The sequence below is a fragment of the Eschrichtius robustus genome, chromosome 5 (assembly GCF_028021215.1).
Source record: "Eschrichtius robustus isolate mEscRob2 chromosome 5, mEscRob2.pri, whole genome shotgun sequence".
Classification (NCBI taxonomy): Eukaryota; Metazoa; Chordata; class Mammalia; order Artiodactyla; family Eschrichtiidae; genus Eschrichtius; species Eschrichtius robustus.
Genome location: NC_090828.1, coordinates 136,878,569 through 136,902,360, shown reverse-complemented (window position 1 = coordinate 136,902,360; position 23,792 = coordinate 136,878,569). Strand labels below are relative to the sequence as shown.

General features: G+C 38.6%; 1 protein-coding gene across 3 annotated transcripts in view; it reads left to right on the top strand.

Annotated features, from left to right (window-relative positions):
* Positions 1–2,080: 2,080 nt before the first annotated feature.
* WDR33 (WD repeat domain 33) overlaps positions 2,081–23,792 on the top strand; it is a 99,756-nt gene continuing 78,044 nt past the window's right edge. For all 3 annotated transcript variants that reach the window (XM_068545309.1, XM_068545310.1, XM_068545311.1), the window contains exon 1: positions 2,081–2,224. The gene's annotated coding sequence lies outside the window, so the exon portion shown is untranslated. The remainder of the gene's footprint in view (positions 2,225–23,792) is intronic.

The following is a 23,792-nucleotide window of genomic DNA, read 5'->3' as shown; positions in this document are numbered from 1 at the left end:
CCAATCTACTTTTTGCTAGTAGAACTTCCTTGCTCCTGCACCCTTCTGCCTATACTCTCCTTGGAGCTCCTTTCCATCTGTTAGATTGGATGCTGCTTGATCCATGAATCATTGAATAAAGCCAATAAGATCTTCAAAATATACTCAGTCGAATTTTGTTTTTTAACACTACCCTGGAATAAAATCCTTCCTTTCCTAAATCTTTGCTTGTTGCTTCCAAGTTTATGATAATCCCTGCCTCCCTGGAATTGAAGGAATGAAGATTAAACTCTTGGCACCTGGGGAGGTGTGGGGTTCTGATATTTGTTAATAATGCCCAGTGAACTTCCAAGTCTAGTCCAAAAAAATGGAAAGAGAAAGAATTCCTAAATGACGTATGATGTTAATCAATCAACAGGAATTTGTAAACTGTAATTGTTAACAAATAGATGCATTTAATAATAATTTAACATACCATGTCAGTAACCTGTTACTGCTTTAAAAAAACACACCCTTTCCCCCTCAGTGATTACAAAAACAGAACACATGTATTTGAAGAAAATAGTCATCCTTAATCCCACCATATTATTTCCTTAGGCTATTTCTCATTACATACACATACTTACAGTTCTTCATATTCATGTTCCACTAAAATCAGATAATAAGCATTTCTGATATCATCATAAAAACTTTGTATAGATACTCTGTAATGTACAGATACTCTGCCATTATTTAGCCATTCCCTGCTATCGGACATTTAAGTTGCTTCCTTTTTTTTTTCCTATCATCAATAATACTTAAATGAAGTTTTGTATATATATATATTTCACACTTCTGAGACTATCCTTAGAATAGATTCTTAGAAGAGGAATTAGAGGCAAAAGTAATAAATATTTTAAGATTCTTGATTCATACTGCCGAATTACTTTCCTAAAGTTAGAAGACAACTTGTTTTGAAGTTGTATTCTGAACTTCATATAAGTGGAATCATCCGTGTCCTCTTTTGTGCCTGATTTAACAGTATCTGTGATATTCATCCGGTTTGTTGCATTTATCAGTAACTACAGGCATAACTTGTTTTATTGCGCTTCACAGATATTGCATTTTTTTCCTACAAATTGAAGGTTCGTGGCAACCCTGCATTGTCAGATGATGATTAGCATATTTCAGCAATAAAGCATTTTGAAATTAAGGTATTTCTTTTAGACTTAGTGCTATTGCACACTTAATAGACTACAGTACAGTGCAAACATAAACTTATATGCACTGAGAAATCAAAAAAAAATCCTGACTCACTTTACTGCAATATTGGCTTTATTACGGTGGTCTGGAACTGAACACGCAGTACCTCCGAGGTATGCCTGAATTTCCTGTCGCTACGTAGTAGCCCACTGCATGACCACACCACAATTTATTTACCAGTACAACTGCTGATGGACATTGGGGTTACCAGTGTTTGGTTATTACAAAAAAAGCTGCTATGAACGTTCCCGTGCAAGCCTTTGGTGGACGCGTGCACTCAGTCCTCTTGGAAGGGAACTGCTGAGTCTCAAGGGGAGGGTATGCTTAGTGTTAGTACTGGAAACAGTTTACCAAAGTGGTCGCATCCTAGGGCTCAGTTTTTATAACTTGGTCTCCACTCTCAGTGAGGAAAGGCGATAACTCAGAGGCGCTGGGAACGCGCGAACTCTGTGAGCTTGACTCAGCTCGGCGCTTTCCTTCAAATTCTTAAGGTACTGTCAGGCCGGACCCCCAATTCCACGGATGAATAAACAGAGTTAGCAACTGCAGCACCGCCCCCGAACAAATTTCTCATTCAAATTTTCGAAAACAGGGTACTTCTGTGAGCATCAGGGTTAGCTCACAATGTGAAAAAAGTACGGCAGCACCACCTTCTTCCCGCTCCCTCCTCCGGCGGCAGCGCCGACCTCATCTCAGCTGGAACAAAGGAGTCGCTCAGCGAAGCCGCGTGGGGTTCCGGTCAGGCCCCGCCTCTCACCTATGCACAGGCGCAGATTGAGCCCTAGGGAGCCCGGCGGCCCCGGCGCGCGTGACGTAGAAGCGTACGCCGGTGCGTGATGACGCAGGGCGTGCGCTCGGTGGCTCATAGGGGAAGATGGCGGCTGCTCTTTTGGAGGAGTGGGATTGAGAGGGGAGGGAGGAGGCCAGACAGGAGAGACATTCCTGACTGTGAAGACGAACATTTCGCTCGCTAGTCATTAGGAGCTCTGCTCAGCGCCACAGGGTGAGTGCGGCGGCGGCACGGGACCGCTCGCCTGCAGCAGGCGGCGGCACTCCGCCATTTTCAAGCTCGGCCGTTGCGTGCTTTGGGGGCCTGGGGGGGTGCCTGGGGATGGGTTGGAAGAGCTGGGAGGATCGATCTCCCGAGGGCTCTTTGAGGCGGGTTCGGGCCTTAGGGGACGGGGCTAGAGGCTTGAGGCAGACCTGGAAAGGCGGGCATGGTAGGACTAAGGCCCTGACTGGGGACCGGTGGCGACGAGAAGACGTAGGTAGGGTAGGCCACGGAGAAAACTGGGAAGTTTGGAGGAGGGAAGCGCGTTAAAACTGGAATTTGGGGCGGGAGTGGAAGGGGTTGGGCCGAGAGTGGAATGGAGTGTGGTTTTGAGTGGTTGGGTGAAGGGGTCATGGGAAGTTAGTTAATGCGAAACCTGTAAAACGGCGGAAGGTTTAGCCTCGTTATTATCGTGGCTGGAAGTCGGTATTTTAACAGGGATAAGTTCACAGCTTGACAGGCAAAAATCCCCTGCTCCTTTGGAATATCTACATTTGTATTTTGTTTGGTTTAGATCATGGTCCCTGCAAGTGTCTCTTAAGAACTCCATGCACGTCTCCGATTTTAAGACTTCTGGCAACTAGATATTTAGGTTCTTAGAAGGCATTCTCTTTTTTTTACGGAAAGGAAAAAACTGTGGTTACTTGGTTGTAAACCCTAGTGGTTGGTGGTCCTTCCTTCCGGAGAAAGGAGAAGGAGGCGGGTCGATAGGGAATTCCGTAATTGGACCTGTTTAAATCAAGTCAGAAAAGCACGGATTATTTGTAGAAAGACTGTCAAGAATGTTTTGAAGTAATTCCCACACAGATGACATGAAGTTGACTGTTCGGGAACTTTCGAAGACGAGTATGAACAAAAAGCCTATGTTAAAAGGAATACCGCTTGGGAGCACTGAGTTGACTTTCAAGTACACTCTGGAGATTCAGTACACGCAGCATTTTTTGCCTGTGAACGTGATGCAGTGGTAGATCTGTTTAAACAAAACTTTTAGAGACTGTTAGTTAAAAGGAAACATGTTCATTCTTCCCCTGATGGCATTTTTCTGTTCCTAATCTTAATTGCTTTTGACGCCTGTCTTTTATAACCATAAGATACCTTTGCACTTTTTAATTGGTCTCCTTGCCTAGAAGGCGGCAAAATACTGTATCGGTTTGAGTTTGTGTTGAGGCGTCTAGTTCCGTATTTGGCCTTTTTTCTTGAAGTTTAGGGAAAATTTTTACCTTTGTGTATATGGGGGAAGAATTTTCATAGAAAGTTGGCCTTACATCACAGTGCTTTAGGAAAAAAATAAATACTTATCCCTGAAGTTGATGGCTTAACCTGCATTCTTAGGTTGGTGAAAAATACTAAAACGACGGATTTTGCCATCACAGTTTTACCCCGACCTAAGGCTTTAATTATACTTTTAGTAACCATTTAAGGTGCTTATTCAAAGCTCTCTTTGCTAAGTAATAAGTCCGTATATTTTTCACACTACTTTGGGAAAAACGTGCTATTTGATTATTGCTGAAGTTCGAACTGTTTCATATTTCAGAATAAGAAGAAGGTAAGGTAAAGTAAAGCTTTTTAAGTGTAACAAATATATTGACAAAGATATCAGTGAAAGCTTTTCACTTAAGAATCTATTTATGTAATCCTTTTGAGCTTGCTTAGCAAAAAAAAAAAAAAGGACTTTTAGATAAAGTAGTATTAATTAGCTAGAGCCTGCAGATTAGAAATCTTCATTATCAAAGTATGTTTAATTAAATGTCATAAACTTACCAGTTGTTTAAGCATTCCAGATTTGTTGTTTAAGATTCCAGATTGTCCTAGTTTTCTGCCAAACATTATTCCAGGATTTTATTTGTGCTGAAACTTTTTCTTTTGGAATAGTGGAAGTTTTTCTGAGACTCTTAAATATGTATAGTATTGGAAAATCTGTACATTACTCTCATCCTTTCTGGCCCTAGAACATTTTAGTATTTTCTGGTAGTGACTGACTTTATAACGTTTGTATTGTACCTTATGTTCATAGCTTGAGTGCTTGTAAATTCCCAGAGCTGGGTAGTATTGTAAAGGCCACGGTTTTAGCAGTAGACAGACCTAGGTTTGAATGCCAGGCTCACCACTAACTAGCTTTTCTACATTTGGTCATTTACACTCTCTGAACTTCAGTTTTCTTATATATGAAAATGTTAATTATAGTACTTATTTCAAAGGTAAAAAAGTGTCTAGTACATAGTAAGCGTTCAGTAATTTTTGGCATTTTTCTTTGTGACTTTAATTGATGAGGTCACTTTTTTTTAAATTGAGGTATTAGTTTCAGGTGTACAACATAATGATTAGCTATTAGTGTATATTGCAAAATGATCATCGCAATAAGTCCATCACCATACATAATTACAATTTTGTTTTCTTGTGATGAGAACTTTTAAGATCTACTCAGAAACTTTTAAATATGCAGTATAGTGTTATTAACTGTAGTCAAGATGTCATATGTTACATCCTTATAACTTATTTATTTTAGAATTGGAAGTTTGTGCCTTTTGGCCCCCCTTCATCCATCTTGCCCATTCCTACCTTCCCCATTTTCACTGTTTAAAAACTAACTCAAATATCTTTATTGAAAACTTACTGATAATCTCATTCCGCTGGTAAACTAATTACTCCTTTCCCTGTGTTATTAAAGAATTTTGTGTATATCTCTATTTAATGTATTTTGATTGAAGCAGTATCTTTTCCATTACTTTGTCAGCTCTTTGAAGGCAGATGCTTCAGAGCCTTATATATTTTTTGTATTCATGAAGCCTAAGCATTATAAAAATGGAGGAATTATTGATTTTTCTACAAAAATTCTCTTCATGACTCTGCTGGGATCCATATTTCACACAGACCTGGTTTATTATTCTGCTTCTTGGCCCTTACTGGTGACCTCTTTCAGACTATGCATATCTTGTCCATTCCTCAACATCCAACTAAATCTCTTCCCATTAATGAGGTCTTCAGTGAGTATGTATTTATTTACAGCTGTCTCTCCGGTTAACCTAAGCTCTGTGTGACTGCCTTCTATTACTTCGTGTAGTACCGGCCACTATGCCTTAACGGTTTTGAACAGATCCTTGGGTGGGTTTGACAAATGCCTAACTGTGCTTGAAGGCTGACTTTGTTATAGGCACTTGCTCTATTTATTGTCCCACTTAGTAAGATACTTTTAAGGAGCAAATTCCCTTTATTTGTATGTGGGATAATCTGGTAACTTTTTTCCTATCTTTTTATGTTAGGAGAAACTGCAAATATCCAGAAAAGTTGAAAGAGTAACACAGTGAACACCTGTTGCCTTTCATTTAGATTTATCTGTTACTAACATTTAACCATTTTGCTTTAGTTCTCAGTATACCTCTCCCCTCAACAACCAATTGAAATTAAACGCAGATATCATGCTGTCTGTCCCCTGAATACCTCAGGATGGATCTCTTTAAAATAATGCCATTTTCCTACACTTTATGTATTTTTATTGCAAACTAGCCTCCCGCTAAGACTGCATAAAAACAATAACCATTATTATGCTTAAGACAGTTAGCATTAAGTCTCTGGCATGGACTTTTTAAAGAATGTTCCACATTTGGGATTTTCTGATTAAATGATTACAATGTCATTTAACTTATTTCTCTATTTTAAAAATTTCCTATAAACTGGACGTTAGATCTAGAGAGGTTTGATTAAATTTGGGTCAGATATTTTTGGCAAAAATACTTCATAGATGATGATATGTAATTTACATTGTATTACATCAGGAAGGACAGAATGTCTGGTTCTCCTGTTTCTATGATCAATAAGGTGGTGAGGATTACCAGATGTTAGTTTGCCCCATTGTTTACTCTGCTGTTTACTTGGTTAGTGTGGTGTCCATCAGGTTTCTTCATTGAAAAGATACATTTTCCCTGTCATCTGCTGGTTGATGATTGTTGGCCTAGTCATTTATTTAATTGGAGGTTATAAAAATTAAATGAGTGAACTTTCTACAAAAATTCTCCTCATGGCTCTGTTATTTCTTTACATTTATTAGCTGTGTTCTGTAAAAAAAAAAAAAAAAAAAAAGAGCTTCCCCCTCTTTCATGTTTTAAACTTTCAAAAAAATATTTATTTATTTATTTGGTTGCACTGGGTCTTAGTTGCGGCAGGAGGACTTCTTAGTTGCCGCCCACCAACTCCTTAATTGCAGCACGTGGGCTCCTTAGTAGCGGCACGCGAACTCTTAGTTGTGGCATGCATGTGGGATCTAGTTCCCTGACCAGGGATTGAACCCAGGTCCCCTGCATTGGGAGCGCGGAGTCTTATCCACTGCGCCACCAGGGAAGTCCCTCTGCTTAAACTTTTAAATTTTGAAATAAATACGAACTTACAGAAGAGTTGGAATATTAGTACAAAGAACTCTCATATACTTTTTCATCCCTGTTCACCACTTGTTAACTTTCTGTCACATTTGCTTTATCCCTCCTTTCCTCCATCCCTTCTTTCTCCCCATCCCATGTTTTTGGTGTTTTTTGGCCCTGCTGAGCAGCTTGCGGGATCTTAGTTCCCCAACCAGGGATTGAACCCAGGCCACAGCAATGAAAGCACCTAGTCCTAACCACTGGGCTACCTGGGAATTCCCGCCAGCCCATGTATTTTTTCTGAACCATCTGGAGTCCTTCACAGACACCATGCATCTTTCCCCTAAGAACACCATTCTCTTAAATACCCACAGTATTAACAAATTCTACACACTTAACATTGATACAATATTTGATATTCAAATTTCATATTCCAGTTTCTCCAGTTGTCTCAATAACATCCCTTACAGAGTTTTTTCTCCCCTGTCATTTAGGATCCAACCTAAAATTGAACATTGTATTTGATTGTCATATTTCTTTAGTTTTTAATCAAGACCAGTTCTGTGGTCTTTTTTTCTTTAATGACTGACTTTTTTTTAGAGTATAGTCTATTAGTTTTGTTTTCTTTTTGGAGAATTACTAATACTGTTTTTTGGTATGTTGTAGTTGTTACTGTTTTTTTAAAAAATTTATTTAAGTTTGGCTGCGTTGGGTCTTCGTTGCTGCACGTGGGCTTTCTCTAGTTGCGGTGAGCAGGGGCTACTCTTCGTTGCAGTGCACGGGCTTCTCATTGCGGGGGCTTCTCTTGTTGTGGAGCACGGGCTCTAGGTGTGCGGGCTTCAGTAGTTGTGGCGCGTGGGCTCAGTAGTTGTGGCCCTTGGGCTCTAGAGTGCAGGCTCCGTAGTTGTGGAGCATGGGCTCAGTTGCTCCGTGGCATGTGGGATCTTCCCAGACCAGGGCTGGAACCCGTGTCCCCTGCATTGGCAGGCGGATTCTTAACCGCTGCGCCACCGGGGAAGCCCCTGTTATTGTTTTTGATGCTTAAGTTGTTCCAGATTTGGCCAGTGTGAGTCCCTCTTCGAGCTGGTTCTTGTGTCCCTGGCCCTTGCAGTAGAAGTGCAGAGTCCTAAACATTGGACCGCCAGGGAATTCCCTCTTATGTTCTTTTTGACTGAGCCTGATTAATCTCTGAGGGCTTTCTTGGTTTTTGCAAAACAGAATAACCCAGGTCTTTCTCGTATTTTCCTTTCTTCTTGTTTTTTATATTTTTCTATTTCTCCAAAAAACTCTGCTTTCTTTTGACGGAAAATGATAATTATAAATTAAAATTTGGGTGCTAGGTAGTATATGTGCTGTTACTAGAGTGTCTTTGCTTCTAGGCTCCTTTCAGTGGCCAGAGCTAGGAAACATGTTTTCAAAAATCATCAGTTTATATTATAACGTTATTATTGGGATTTGCTACAAAGAAAGTAGTTTCAGTTTACATCCTGCTGAGTGCAGTTGATTTCCTTTCAGTCCTTTTTTTCCTTAGAATGTATTCTACTAAAAATGAACAGAGAACTGTGTTCAAAAGTTACAGTACTTCATTGTGGTTTCAATTTGCATTTCTCTGATGATTAATGATGTTGAGCATCTTTTTCATATGCTTGTTGGCCATTTGTATATCATCTTTGGAGAAATGTCTCTTCAAGCGCTTTGCCCAAATTTTAAGTGAGTTATTTGATCTTTTTTGTTGCTGAGTTGTAGGAGTTCTTTATGTATTCTGATAAAATCTGATAAATCTGATAAATCCGATAAATCCTTACCAGATTTGCAAATATTTTCTCCCATTCTGTAGGTTGTCTTTTCACTCTGTTGTTGTGTCCTTTACTGCATGAAAGTTTTTAAGATTGATCTAGTCCCATTTACGTGTGTGGGAACTTTGTTTTTTCCTAACAATATATCCAAGAAATCATTCCAGGGGACTTCCTTGGTGGCGCAGTGGTTAAGAATCCGCCTGCCAATGCAGGGGACACGGGTTCGATCCCTGGTCTGGGAAGATCCCACATGCTGCGGAGCAACTGAGCTCGTATGCCACAACTACTGAGCCCATGTGCCACAACTACTGAAGCCCACGCGCCTAGAGCCCGTGCTCTGCAACAAGAGAAGCCACTGCAATGAGAAGCCCACACACCACAACAGAGTAACCCCCACTCGCCACAACTAGAGAAAGCCTGCACGAAGCAACGAAAGATCCCGCACGCCTCAACAAAGATCCTGCGTGCCACAACTAACACATGGCGCAGCCAAAAAATAAAATAAATAAATAAATAAAATGTTAAAAAAAAAAAAGCCTTTGCTTAAAAAAAAAAAAAAAGATATATGTTTCATTGGTTAAATTTTTTAAATTTCACTTTTAGGTATTTGGTTAAGTCTCACTGATTATATCTTTAATAATCACTGCCTGTACTTTTGAAATCCAGACTGACTTGTTTGGAGGGAAATACCAAACTAAGATAGTATGTGTCATAGGGTAAAGACACAAATGCCAAAGACTGAGGAACTAGTTAGGCTTTTAGGCCAGTGTGGGTAATAAAACCAGAAACTGAGAACCACTGTTCCAAAATCAAGAGGCACTCAGAGTCTTAAGTTTGTCAGTTTCATCTTGCTGTTGACAAATTTGAAATATTCAAGACCATCTCTTTAGGATTCTTCCTTTGGTAATGATTATGTATTTTGTTAAATGCTTTTACATTCAATTTAGTTGTTAAGCCAAGTTTTAAAATGAGCTGAAAGAAACTGGAAAATCGTTGCTTACTCCCTGTATAATCTTGAAATTTTAGAATTATTTTACTTCTGGAAGTCATCAGATCTAGACCCTTAAAGAAACAGGATTGAGGAGATTAAATTTGTTCATAATCACACAGTTAGTGGAAGAATCCAGGTCGCCTGAGTACCAGTTTAGTATTCTTTTCTCCACCTTTACAAAAAAAACACACAAAAAACAAACCCCCGAACATTTCATAGTGTAACTTGGGAGAGTTTTTTGGTTCATCGTCTTTGGGAGAGAGCTAAAATTATAAGTTTGCATAGCCAGAAAAGTCTGAAATAGGGAAATCTTCCATCAGTTAGTAAGTGGTGACATTATTTTGTGGTTCTGAACTTGACATATCTAGCTTTGTTCAAAATTGATTATCAAACTGGGACTTTGGTATGTTTCTATTTTAGTAACCTAATCATTTCAGCCTTTAACTCTGCCAGATAATCGTAGGATTTGGCAGAATATTTCTTGGTAGATTTTTAAAAAATTAATTAGTCAGTTAGGTCGCGCCGCAAGGCTTGTGGGATCTTAGTTCGCCGACCAGGGATCGAACCCGTGCCCCCTGCAGGGGAAGCGTGGAGTCCTAACCACTGGACCACCAGGGAATTCCCTCTTGGTAGATTTTATCCACACACACCACATCCCAAGTGTGTAGCAAGGTGCCTCCCTCATGTGTTTTATGTACTCAAATTATAGTTGATAGTATGAGGGAGTTTTTTTTTCACCCACATTTTCTACCCACGATGCTTATTTGCAACTATGTTTTTTACAGCAGTTTTGTGCCCAGAGTAGTCATTTCTAGTTCTGTGCCTATGTTCATAACACTACTTAGTAGCATTACTTCTATAAGTTGTTTTATTTTTATGCATTTATTCATTCATTTATTTATAAACAAATTACCAAAAAAGAAAGAAAAAGTACAAAGTACAAGGGGATATACAGTGATCTATCTCTTCCCTATGGCTATTCTCTAATCCTTTTTCATATATCCAGTAGCTGTAGTTATTTGTTCGTTGTAAATTCTTCCATAGATGTTTTGGGTTCTGTATAGCAAATGTATTTACTACAGATGTGTATGTGTCCCTTTTTTGTTGCTTTTCACTTACACAGTTGTAGTCTATACACTGTTTTGTACTTTTTTTCACTTAACGGTATATCTTGGAGATCCTAAATAGAACTACCTTCCTGATAGTATCAGTAGTTGCATAATATACATTGTATGGGGGGACGTCCCTGGTGGCGCAGTGGTTAGGAATCCGCCTGCCAATGCAGGGGACATGGGTTTGATCCCTGGTCCGGGAAGATCCCACATGCCGTGGAGCAACTAAGCCCGTGCACCACAACTGCTGAGCCTGTGCTGTAGAGCCTGCGAGCTACAATTACTGAGCCCGAGTGCCACAGTTACTGAAGCCCACGTGCCTAGAGCCCGTGCTCTGCAATGAAAGAAGCCACCGTAATGAGAAGCCTGCACACCGCAAGGAAGAGTGCCCCTGCTCACCACAACTAGAGAAAGCCCCCGCGCAGCAACGAAGACTCAATGCAGCCAAAACAAATAAATAAAAAATAAATAAAATACGCAACATTAAAAAAAAAACTGCCAAACTGTTTAAAAATTTATATATATAGTATGGGTATTCCATGATTAACTAGTCCTCTACTTAATAGACATGGGTGGTTTCCAGTCTTTTGTTATTAAAAGCAGGGCTCCATTGAATAACCTTATGCATATGTGTTTGTGCCTGTGTGAGCACATGTGTAGGGATAAATTCATGGAAGTGGGATTACTTGGTCAAAGTAGGTGCAGTATTAGTGTGTGAATATGGTGGTTTCTCTCACACCAAACCACCACTTGCATTATCATAGTTTTTAAAAAATTTTTAATAAATTTATTTATTTTTGGCTGCGTTGGGTCTTCACTGCTGGTTGCGGGCCCTCTCCAGCCGCGGTGAGCAGGGGCCACTCCTTGCCGCGGCGCGTGGGCCTCTCATTGCGGTGGCCTCTCCTGTTGCGGAGCATGAGCTCCAGGCACGTGAACTTCAGCAGCTGTGGCACGTGGGCTCAGTAGTTGTGGCATGCGGGCTCAGCAGCCGTGGCTTGCCGGCTCTAGAGTGCAGGCTCAGCAGCTGCAGCACATGGGCCTAGCTGCTCCGTGGCATGTGGGATTCTCCCGCACCAGGGCTCGAACCTGTGTCCCCTGCATTGGCAGGAGGATTCCTGACCACTGTGCCACCAGGGAAGCCTTATCATAGTTTTTGTCTTCTTGAGTTTTGTTGCTTTTCAGTAAATGATGAGTCATTCTGTAGCATGAGTAGCAACAAGAAGTCACTAATTTGGGGATGATTCACCATTGCCTATAATAGTGGTTTCTGTCCTTTTTGGACCCCATAGGAATCTTATGAAAGTTTTATACTTCTTCCCATTATCAAAAATGTGAATATCCATATTAGAATTCTGCATGGAACTGTGAGGTGGAGAGGTCATTTAAATCCTTTTGCCCATTTATGTATCCATAGACTCCAGTTAAGGCTTCCTGCTTTATTTGATACATATAAACTCTTGTGTGTAGATTGGCATAATGGACATTTCAGAATCTAGCCCCACTCTATGAACTCAGGTTTTTGGCTTCTTCCTCTGCTGCTCCCTCTCCCCACTACCCTGTCCTTGAACCATTTTTTAAAAACTTGAGTACACCTAATAAAACTAATGCAATGTTGTGGGGTTGGCCAAAAAAGTTCGTTCAGGTTTTCCCATCAGATGTTACAGAAAAACCCTGAACGAACGTCTTGGCCAACCCAGTATGTCAATTATGTCTCAAAACAAAAACCCAAAAAGTAGTTCTCTTTTGCTTCTACTTACTGTTTCCTCTGCCTGGAATTGCTCCTCTTCCCCTTCTCCACTTGGTGTATACTTTCTTTTATTACCCTTATAAGTTAGTTGATTTGAAACTTTTGTTTCACATCAGTGCTTCCCAACTCATTCTTGTTTCTTCCCATGGCATTCTCTCTCATAGCAGAATATGTAAAGTACGTGGATAGGAAGATTCAATATTGTCAAGATGTCAGTTCTTCCCAGCTTGATCTGTAGATTGAACATGCTCCCAATCAAAATCCCAGCAAGTTATTTTGTGAATGTTGATAAACAAACAAAGCTCCTTTTGGTCAGATAAGTTTCATCAATGCCTGTTAAATGAATGGTTACTAGAGAACAGAATATTCACACAATTCTAAGGCATTACCCTACAGTATTAAACATTTTAGATATACGCAAAGTTGAAGAAAGAAGTTAATACCATTTATTTGCCTCCTAAATTCAACATTTGTTATAGTTTTGCTGTATTTTCTTGCTAGGGCTGATATATCAAAATACCACAGACTGAGTGGCTTAAACAATAGACATTTATTGTCTCACAGTTCTAGAGGTTAGGTGTCTGAGATCAAGGTGTCAGCAGGGCCATGGTCCCTCTGAAGGTGCTAGGGACAGATCTGTTCCAGACCTTTCTTACCTAGTTTTTGGTAGTTCCTTGGCCTGTGCCAGCATAACTCCAATCTTTACATGTGTCCAAATTTCCCCTTTTTATAAAGACACCAATCATATTGAATTACTGGCCCACCCTACTCCGGTATGACTTCATCTTAACTAATGATATCTGCAACGACCCTGTTACCCAGTAAGGTACGGGGTGGTGGTAGTGGTGAAGACTTTGCCATGTGAATTTTGAGGGGATGTAATTCAACCAGTAACAATCTGTCTCTATATACATACAGACATACATACATACTTTTTAACCATTTGAGAGTAATTGCATACATGACAAATGACGCTTCAGCATGCAGTATCAACATGCAGTAACACATCTAAGAAAATTAGCCATAATTTCCTAATATTATGTAATATATGGTCCACATTCAAACAGTCTTTAATAGCTGTTTTTTTTTTTTTTCCCAAACCAGACAATCATTTGGTTGTCTCCTTGGACATGTTTAACTGGAGCAGTCTTTTTGCTCTTTTATTTCTTATACATATACTTTTTTTTTTTTTTTTTTTAAGACTTACAGTGTCGCAGTTGCAGATCAAGCCTCTGTGCTCTGCCAACCTGATTAAGACTAGTTGAAACCACCATTTGCTTTCTCTGTCCAAGAGTCTTAATACAGAAGGCATGTCTCTTGATGGACAGTTAAGAGGGCTGTTACATTTTCTCTGTTATAGTTGTTCTGGAGAATGGACTTTATCTTTGTACGTCTCAAGGGTTGCTCTCTCACCTCTAAATGTTTATTTTGTGTATGCTACACATTCTGTATTTTAAATTAGACCATTGCAAACAGACCCTTTTAATTTGGTGAAAATTCTCTTAGCTCATTACCTGTAATAGAGAAACACAAAAATTATTGTTTGTTCTATGACCAAATACTGTGTTTGCTGTACTTCTCCACTGTATAGTTAATATTTTTTCTTTTGTAGTTAATAAGTACCTTGGAAACTGTGTAAATATACTGTTCGTTCTCAAATTTTTAGCATCCATTGGTAGACCCTGTCTGTAGCAACTATTAATGGGTGTTCCGATGATGATTTTCTGTTAGCATATATTTTAACATATATTTATTACCATTTTCATGTGTGCTAGGCTGTATGCAAGGCACTGAGAATATAGAGATTAAAAACATTCAGTCCTTGCCTACAAGGAATTTATAGTTTAGACAGAAAGGCAGATACGTGGTTTTTACCAGTATGATACATGCTTTTCCATGATTATGCATAATATACTTTAGAAGTGCAGACTGCTGAATAAATTGAGTGTAATAAATAAGCATAAATTTACAAAAGTAATTAAGAACACTGGTATAGGAATATGCCAACAAAGGTTGTGAGAGTGTTTGGCAAACTTAGAGATTTCAGAATAGCATTCAAAACAAAAAACAAAAAAACACTACTCCTAGCTCCTTATACAGACCTTCTTGTCTGTTGTGGACAACTTGGAAAAACCCACCGTGTAAAGAAGACAACAAGGGACTTCCCTGGTGGCACAGTGGTTAAGAATTTGCCTGCTAGTGCAGGGGACACGGGTTCGATCCCTGGTCCGGGAATATCCCACATGTTGCGGAGCAACTGAGCCCGTGCGCCACAACTACTGAGCCTTGTGCTCTAGAGCCTGCGAGCCACAAGTACTGAGCCCTTGTGCCACAACTACTGAAGCCCGCGTGCCTAGAGCCGGTGCTCCTCAACAAGAGAAGCCACTGCAATGAGAAGCACCGCAACGAAGCATAGCCCTTGCTCACTGCAACTAGAGAAAGCCCATGCGCAGCAATGAAGACCCAACGCAGCCAAAAATAAAAAAAAAAAAAAAAAAAAAAGAAGTCAACAAAATATTACCATAAGTCCATGCTCTTATTCCCTTCGTTATGTGTTCCTTCCCATTTTCTGGCTTTTGAGCAAAAGTGTATAGTTCTTTTAAGATAATTGTAATTTTTTCATAATCTGATTTTTCCACTTAGTATTAGATCATGTGCAATTTGTTAAAAATATTTCAAACATTTTTAATTATATAAAATTTCGTGATATAGATACGCAGAAGTAATTTAGTCATTCCTCTCTGGTTGCCTGTTATGCTTGTGAACTGAACTGAAAGACTTTTTTGCAAGACAGGATTTTTTAGTTGCCCACGTAGATCTCTATTAAATCATAGAATGGTTCTCTGAAATTTATAAACATATAAAGGTATTTCTGGAAATCACAGCTAGTTGTAACATGGTTTAAAAATTGCAGAAGTTTCCTTGAATATCAAATATAAGATTATAAGTCATAATCACTCTTTGTGTTTTATACATTTTAAGTATTGAGTGGTATTAATGGTTCTTAATCCTGTTTCTTCATTTTAGAGATCTAGGAAACAAAGACCCAGAGGTGTCAAAAGTTTCTCCAGGATGGGAGAGCCTTAAATAGAGTCCTAGCTTCCATAGTTTGTTGTTCTTTGCACTCTAATGATTCAGTATCCCCTTCCCCCAAGGCTTAGGGGTTCTGTGGAGGAGTTGTGAATAGTATTAGAGTGGTGCAACTTTGCAGTCTATCTTGAACTTACTTTTAAGATGTAGCTTGAAGAAGGAGTTCTTCAGTTGAAGGAGAGTTAAAAGGAGAGAATGAGAGGGAATTCCCTGGCGGTCCAGTGGTTAGGACTCTGTGCTTTCACTGCCGAGGGCCCGGGTTCAGTTCCTGGTTGGGAAACTAAGATCCTGCGTGGCACATAGTAAGTGCTGCCAACTCCAGTTGATTCTTGTTATTCCTGGTAGTTATGTTCTATAAAGTTGCCACAAACACTGAACTAGCAAATACTGAACCGTTGCTCCTAGGAAATTTAGATTCCTGTGAGCCTCTGTGACACTATTTGAGTCAGTCAGCCAAAACGTAACCTTATTTTATGTGTGTTTCTTTTTTTTTTTTTTTTTTAAGGATAGTTTTTTTTTTTTTTATGATTAATTTATTTTTGGCTGCGTTGGGTCTTCGTTGCTGCGCGTAGGCTTTCTCGAGTTGTGGCAAGCGGGAGCTTCTCTTCCTTGCGGTGCACGGGCTTCTCATTGGCGGTGGCTTCTCTTGTTGCAGAGCATGGGCTCTAGGTGCGTGAGCTTCAGTAGTTATGGCACATGGGCTTAAGTAGTTGTGGCACGTGGGCTTAGTAGTTGTGGCTCACGGGCTCTAGAGCACAGGCTCAGTAGTTGTGGCGCACGGCCTAGTTGCTCCGCAGCATGTGGGATCTTCCCGGAGCAGGGCTCGAACCCATGCCCCTGCACAGGCAGGCAGATTCTTAACCACTGAGCCACCAGGGAAGCCCTGTGTTTCTGTTTAAAGATGCCTTACCGCAATGAAGAGTGGCCCCCACTCGCCGCAACTGGAGAAAGCCCTCACACAGAAACGAAGACCCAACACAGCCAAAAAAAAAAAAGATGCCTTAGTTAATGTATATTGCTGATCCATTAACGTTGTTCTCATGGTGAACAGCATTAGTTGTTTACAGCTTTAGTATCTAACTGCATTTAATCCATAAGGCACATCACAGCTTTCTTGCACTCAGGAACACTAGACAGCACTTGAGCACAACACTTGGGGACGGGGAGGGGATGGAGAGCATTTTAAGCAGCAAAATCAACAAAAAGCACAAAAATGTGGAAACCATGACACTCAATAGATTGCAAAAAGGAGACTTGTTTACAGTATGATAACTGAAACAAGAAGGCAGAGCATTGCCTGATTATATCTCAGCTGGGAACTTGAGTTCTGGGTGATTCAACTCTGCATATGATGTACAAATGACCGCCAAAGACTACAAATGTCGATTTTGGGGCTACAGAAAAAGTTAACTATTAGGCAAATTTGCAAATGCCGAATCTTTGAATAATGAGGATCCACTCTAGTTTGAGCACAGGGAAACAATAATAACTCCAGAGGTATATAAAAAGTATGCCTTTTAAGTTCAGAATCCAAACAACTAAAATGCATACTGAAAGTTTTTTCCCTGAACCTAATCATGTAGGAGACAAACGACAAAGACCTAAATGTAGATTTATTCCCCAAAATGGTATTTGAAAGACATGAAAAGACAGTGTAAAACTGGGAGTTTTACACTGGTTTTAAAAACTGGGAGTTTTACACTGGTGGGAGTAAAAACTGGTTAATAAAATTGAAAACTGGAAAAGTATTCAACTTATTAATAATCAGGAAAACTAAAAAAGAAACAACCACAAAAAAGTGATTTTTCTTTTTTAAACCTAAAGTATCAAAAAAAGTGACTTCAGTAGTTCCTCTTGCTTATGATGGAAATAAATGGTTCTACAGAAAAAGCTTTATGTACAAAGATGATCAGTGTGATTTGACTTTTAGTAGGATGTATTTTATTTTATTTTTTAATTTTATTGAAGTATAGTTGATTTACCGTGTTGTGTTAATTTCTTCTGTACAGCAAAGTGACTCAGTTATACATACATATGTGTATATATATTCTCTTCCATTATGGTTTATTACAGGATATTGAATATAGTTCCCAGTGTTATACAATAAGGCGTTGTTGTTTATCCATCCTACACATACTAGTTTGCATCTGCTAATCCCAAACTCCCAATCTTTCCCTCCCCCACCCCCTCCCCCCTGGCAACCACAAGTCTGTTGTCTGTGTCTTTGAGTCTGTTTCTGTTTCGTAGATATGTTCATTTGTATTGTATTTTAGTAGGATATATCTTAAAAACAATTCAAATGTCCAACAGTGGGACATCTGAGTAAATCATGTTTGTATTATATATATATATATATAAATTTTTTTTTTCTACCCAGAATATTACATAAGTTTGTTTTAGATGTAACAGCAGTGTTAAAATCAACAAGTTTTAATCTTAACTGAACCGAGTAAACTTAGCTGTTTAAGTATTTTTAAAGTTATTCTCTCCAAAAAACTAAGGGAGCTTTGCTTTTCCATCCCCCCATACCACGGTTTCCCAATAGTTCTGTTTTTGGAGGACTTTCAGTTGATGAGTAAACTGCATTGCAGATTTTTCAGAACTTCTTTGCCCAAATGAAAACCAATCTGGACAAATTATTTATTGCATAGATTTCTCTGCAGTTTTTTCTTTCTTTAGAACCTTACTGCAATTACCATACAGTATAATTTTCACCTATTTGCCCCACATGAAAAACTACCTGTCTTGAAAAATATGATGGATATATCCTGTGATCTTCCAGTTAATAGAATTTTTACCTCAATGATAATCTTTATATTTCAAAATAACCAACTCCACCTTGACATTATTTCCATCTTTACTGACTCGTAGGCACATGAACTAGTGCCCAGCTTCTACCTCTTCTACATCCTCTTCTCCATAAGTGGATGGAATTATTTAATATAAGTCTGATGTAGGACAATGAACGCTTTACAGACACATACAATTTAAGTTAAAGTCATTGAGTAGGGAGCGTACATGCTCAATTCAAAATTTAATATTTTTTCCTCTATAAATAACATGTACTTAATTGTCATGAGGCAGCTATTTGGTTTTCAAAAAAACCACGTTTAGGTATATATTCATAGGACTGATTAGACAGTCCAGGTGAAATGGTTATAGGAATAGAGGCAGCCGTCATCTCACAAAACTCATTTATATATCAAAATCTATTTTGATATGTGAGGCTGAATTCTTCAAACTAATTATGCTTTCTGTAACTCAAGCACTCTTCTCTTGGCAAGAGCAAGCTGGAACTTATCCATGAAGGTAAAGGTGCTTAATGCTAAACTTTTCTTCTAAGCTTAGATTTGGACTGCTTAAGAAACTGGTACCCAAGAAACCAGCTTGATCTTTCTACATTTTTACTATTTTAAGTAAATCATCTTATATTTAATGGAACATTTAGGAAGTTGTTAAAAACACTTGCAAATAGTTTTGTAACATGCAAAACTCTTAAGCTGTAATTATTAAGGGGGGGGGGGAAGAGTAAAAATTTAGGTATAATCCATGATTTCACATACAATTAACAAGTAACAATGGTACCATATAGTTGTCCCTCACTATCTATGGGGAATTGGTTCCAGGACCCCTGGAGGAGGTGGGGGTCCCTAATATAAAAAGGCATAGTATTTGCATATAACCTACACACATTTAAATTATCTCTAGATTACTTATAACTAATACAATGTAAATGCTGTGTGAATAGTTGTAAATGCAAGAAAAATGCTATGCAAATAGTTATTGGTGTGTGGCAAATTCAGGTGTTTTGAAATTTTCTGGAATTAAAAAAGGTTTATTCCCATCCACAGTTGGTTGAATCTGCAGATGTAGAACCTGTGGATATGGAGGGCTGACTATATTTACTTGCTCCCTCTTGTCTTTACTTTCTCCTCTTTTCCCAGATATCTATCATTACCATGTTGTTTTCACAGTGGACCAAGGCTTAAAAAATGCAAATTATGAATAGGTAATGCAGATTTGGCTCACAGTATATATAATATCATTAGTGTCCGTATTAATGTGACACTGAGGTGGAACAGGATCTTCAAGTGCCTTCTAATAGTCATTAAAGAGAGGTTAAACTGTGTACAGCATGGTTTTCACTTATTCATTCAGTTTTGTTTTGTTTTGTTTCTGAACCCTGAAAAAGTTGAGGTATCATTGACGTATAGCATTTTATTAGTTTCAGGTGTACAACATAATGATTTGATTTATGTATACATTGCAGAGTTATCACCAGATAAGTCTAGTTAATGTCTGTCACCTTACATAGTTACAAATTATTGTTCTTATGATGAGAACTTTTAAGATCTACTCTCTTAGCAACGTTCAAGTATGCAATATAGTATTATTAAATGTAGTCACCACGTTACTCATTACATTCCCAAGACATTTATAACTGGAAGTTTGTACCTTTTGACCCGTTTCACTCATTTCACCTACTGCACACCCCCTTCCTCTGGCAACCACCAATCTGTTTTCTGCATGAGTTCTGTTTTTTGTTTGTTTGTATTTTAGATTCCACATGTAAGTGAGATCATACATATTTGTCTTTGACCTATTTCACTTAGCATGATGCCCTCAAGGTTCATGCATGTTGTCACACATGGCAAGATTTCATTCTTTTTGATGGCTGAGAATAATTTTGATACATATATATGTGTCTATAATGTATACACATATATAGACACATTGTTTCCGTATCTTGTCTGTTATAAATAATGCAGTGAACATGGGGTGCATATATCTTTGTGAGTTAGTATTTTTGTTTTCTTTGGATAAATACCTAGAAGTGGAATTGCTGGATCGTATGGTAATTCTGTTTTTAATTTTGGGGGAAACCTCCACAGTGTTTTATAGCTTACTCCCCTTGTACTGATAGCCATCAATCTCCAGAGGCTTTTAAATTATTAGTAGCTTGAAGTTTGGGAATAGAAAGTATTGCTAAAGCACATGTGAAAGGACAGCTGTTGTTTTGAAAGTTGTATTTCCTGTTTTAAGTTAATTTTGGTTAAAAGTGTTTCAGATGGACTCTAGATATTAGATTTGTGTCTTATTCATTTGTTTAAAATAATGTTATGATGAAGCTGATTGTCAGTTCTCCAGAAATATACTGGACTGAATTCTCCATTTGGAGGGACTGATCACATATATGACATGTATGTTGTCTTTCAGTCTTAACAGACCTTCCAGCTGAGAACTATCTCAGGTTTTTGATTGAAAACTTAATCCAACATAGAATAAGCAACTGAATTTATATTTTTGTCACTTATAAATTGATACTATCCAGTCATTAAAGGAGATCCAGTCAGACCCCTATTGCTTTAAAAAAATTATACACATACCATTTATGGAATAGAAAAAGATTTTCTTAAAAACAAAACAATTCTGGCTTCTATTTCCCAAGTTGAGTGAGGGGGTGAAATTTTACAGTGTTTTAAATTGAGTTTCTAATGTGCGAAATCATTATATATTAACTGTGAAACAAATTTCATTTACTTTTGGGGTAATACATATAGATAGTCTGAAATTCAAAAGGTGTTAACGAAATTTCTTTTTTTTTAACTGATTTACAATATTGTGTTAGTTTCAGGTGTACAGCATAATAATTCAATTTTTTTCACAGATAATATTCCATTATAGGTTATTACAAGATATTGGGTATAATTCCCTATGCTATATAGTAATCCTTATTGCTTACCTATTTTATGTACAATAGTTTGTATCTGTTAATCCCATACTCCTAATTTGTCCCTTCCTGTCTCCCTTTGGTAACCATAAATTCAGTAATCATAAATTTGTTTTCTGTGTCTGAGTCTATTTCTGTTTAGTATATAGATTCATTTGTATTACTTTTTAGATTCCACATATAAGTGTATCATACAGAATTTGTCTTTATCTGACTTATTTTACTAAGCATAATATTTTTTAGGTCCATCCATGTTACTACAAGTGTCAATATTTCATTCTTTTTTTTATGATTGAGCACTCTATCACATCTTAAGCCAGTTGTCTGTTGATGGGCACTTGGGTTGCACCCACGTTTTGGTTATTGTAAATAGTGCTGCTATGAACATTGGGGGGCATGTATCTTTTCGAATTAGAATTTTCATTTTTTCCAGATGTATACCCAAGAATGGAATTGCTGGATCATATGGTAGCTCTGTTTTTAGTTTTGAAAGGAACCTCCATACTGTTTTCTATAGTGACTGCACCAATTTACATTCCCACCAACAGTGTAGGAGGGATTCCTTTTCTCCACATCCTCTCCAGGATTTTTTTACTTGTAGACTTTTTGATGATGGCCATTCTGATCGGTGTGAGGTGATACCTCATTGTGGGGTTTTTTAAAAAAATAAATTTATTTATTTATTTATTTATTTTTGGCTGCATTGGGTCTTCATTGCTGCGCACGGGCTTTCTCTAGTTGTGGCAAGCGGGGGCTACTCTTGGTCGCGACGTGCAGGCTTCTCATTGTGGTGGCTTCTCTTGTTGCGGAGCACAGGCTCTAGGCATGTGGGCTTCAGTGGTTGTGGCTCGTGGGCTCAGTAGTTGTGGCTTGTGGGCTCTAGAGCGCAGGCTCAGTAGTTGTGGCGCACGGGCTTAGTTGTCCCGCAGCATGTGAGATCTTCCTGGACCAGGGCTCAAACTTGTGTTTCCTGCATTGGTAGGCAAATTCTTAACCACTGTGCCACCAGGGAAGCCCCTCATTATGGTTTTGATTTGCATTTCTCTAATAATTAGCAATGTTGAGCATCTTTTCATGTGCCTGTTGGCCATCTATGTCTTCTTTGGAGAAATGTTTATTTAGATCTTCTGCCCATTTTTTTTGATGGGGTTGTTTGTTTTCAATATTGAGTTGTATGACCTGTTTGTATATTTTGGAAATTAATCCCTTGTTGGTCGCATGGGTTGTAAATATTTTCTCCCATTCCTAGGTTGTCTTTTTGCTTTGTTGATGGTTTCCTTTTTTTTTTTTTAATTATTAGCACCTTTAATTATTATTAATTAATTAATTTATTTGGCTGTGTTGGGTCTTCGTTTCTGTGCGAGGGCTTCCTCTAGCTGTGGCAAGCGGGGGCCACTCTTCATCGCGGTGCGCGGGCCTCTCACTATCGTGGCCTCTCTTGTTGCGGAGCACAGGCTCCAGACACGCAGGCTCAGGAGTTGTGGCTCACGGGCCTAGTTGCTCCGCGGCATATGGGATCTTCCCAGACCAGGGCTCGAACCCGCGTCCCCTGCATTAGCAGGCAGATTCTCAACCACTGCGCCACCAGGGAAGCTCTTGATGGTTTCCTTTGCTGAGCAAAAGTTTGTAAGTTTGATTAGGTCCCATTTGTTTATTTTTGCTTTTATTTCTTTTGCTGTGGGAGACTGATCGAAGAAAATATTGCTACGATTTGTGTCAAAGAATGTTTTGCCTATGTTTTCTTCTAGGAGTTTAGTCTTCCTGCTAAATTCAGGAGCAAGACTAAGGATGCCCACTCTTATCACTTCTATTTAACGTAGTGTTGGAAGTCCTAGCCACAGCAGTCAGACAAGAAAAAGAAATAAAAGGTATCCAAATTGGAAGGGAAGAAGTAAAACTGTCAATATTTGCAGATGACATGATACTCTATATAGAGAATTCTAAGGTCTCCACACAAAAACTATTAGAACTAATAAATGAGTTCAACAAGGTAATGGGACGTAAGACTAATATACAGAAGTCTGTTGCGTTTCTGTAGACTAATAATGAAATGTCAGAAAGAAAAAAAAAAAACAATCCTGTTTAAAATTGTGTCAAAAAACTTAAACACCTAGGAATAGATTTAACGAAGGAGGTGAAAGACTTATATGCCAAAAACTATAAAACACTGTTGAAGGAAATTGAAGATGATTCAAAGAAATGGAAAGATATTCTTTGTTCCTGGATTGGAAGAATTAATATTGTTAAAATGGCCATACTACCCAAAGCAATCTACAGATTTAGTGTAATCCCTATCAGAATATCAGTGACACTTTCCACAGGACTAGAACAAATGATCCTAGATGGGATTATTATATGGGACCACAAAAGACCCAGAATTGCCAAAGTCATCCTGAGAAAAAAGAACAAAGCTAGAGGTCTAACTTTTCCAGACTTAAGACTATGTTACAAAGCTACAGTAATCAAAACAGCATGGTATTGGCACAAAAACACATACATAGGTCAATGGAACAGAATAGAGCCGAGAAATAAACACATGCACCTGTGGTCAATTAATCTATGACAAAGGAGGCTAGACTATACAATGGAGAAAAGACAGTCTCTTCAAGTGGTGTTGGGAAAGCTGGACAGCTATGTGTGAAACAATGAAATTAGAACATTCCATCACATCATATACACAAATAAACTAAAAATGGCTTAA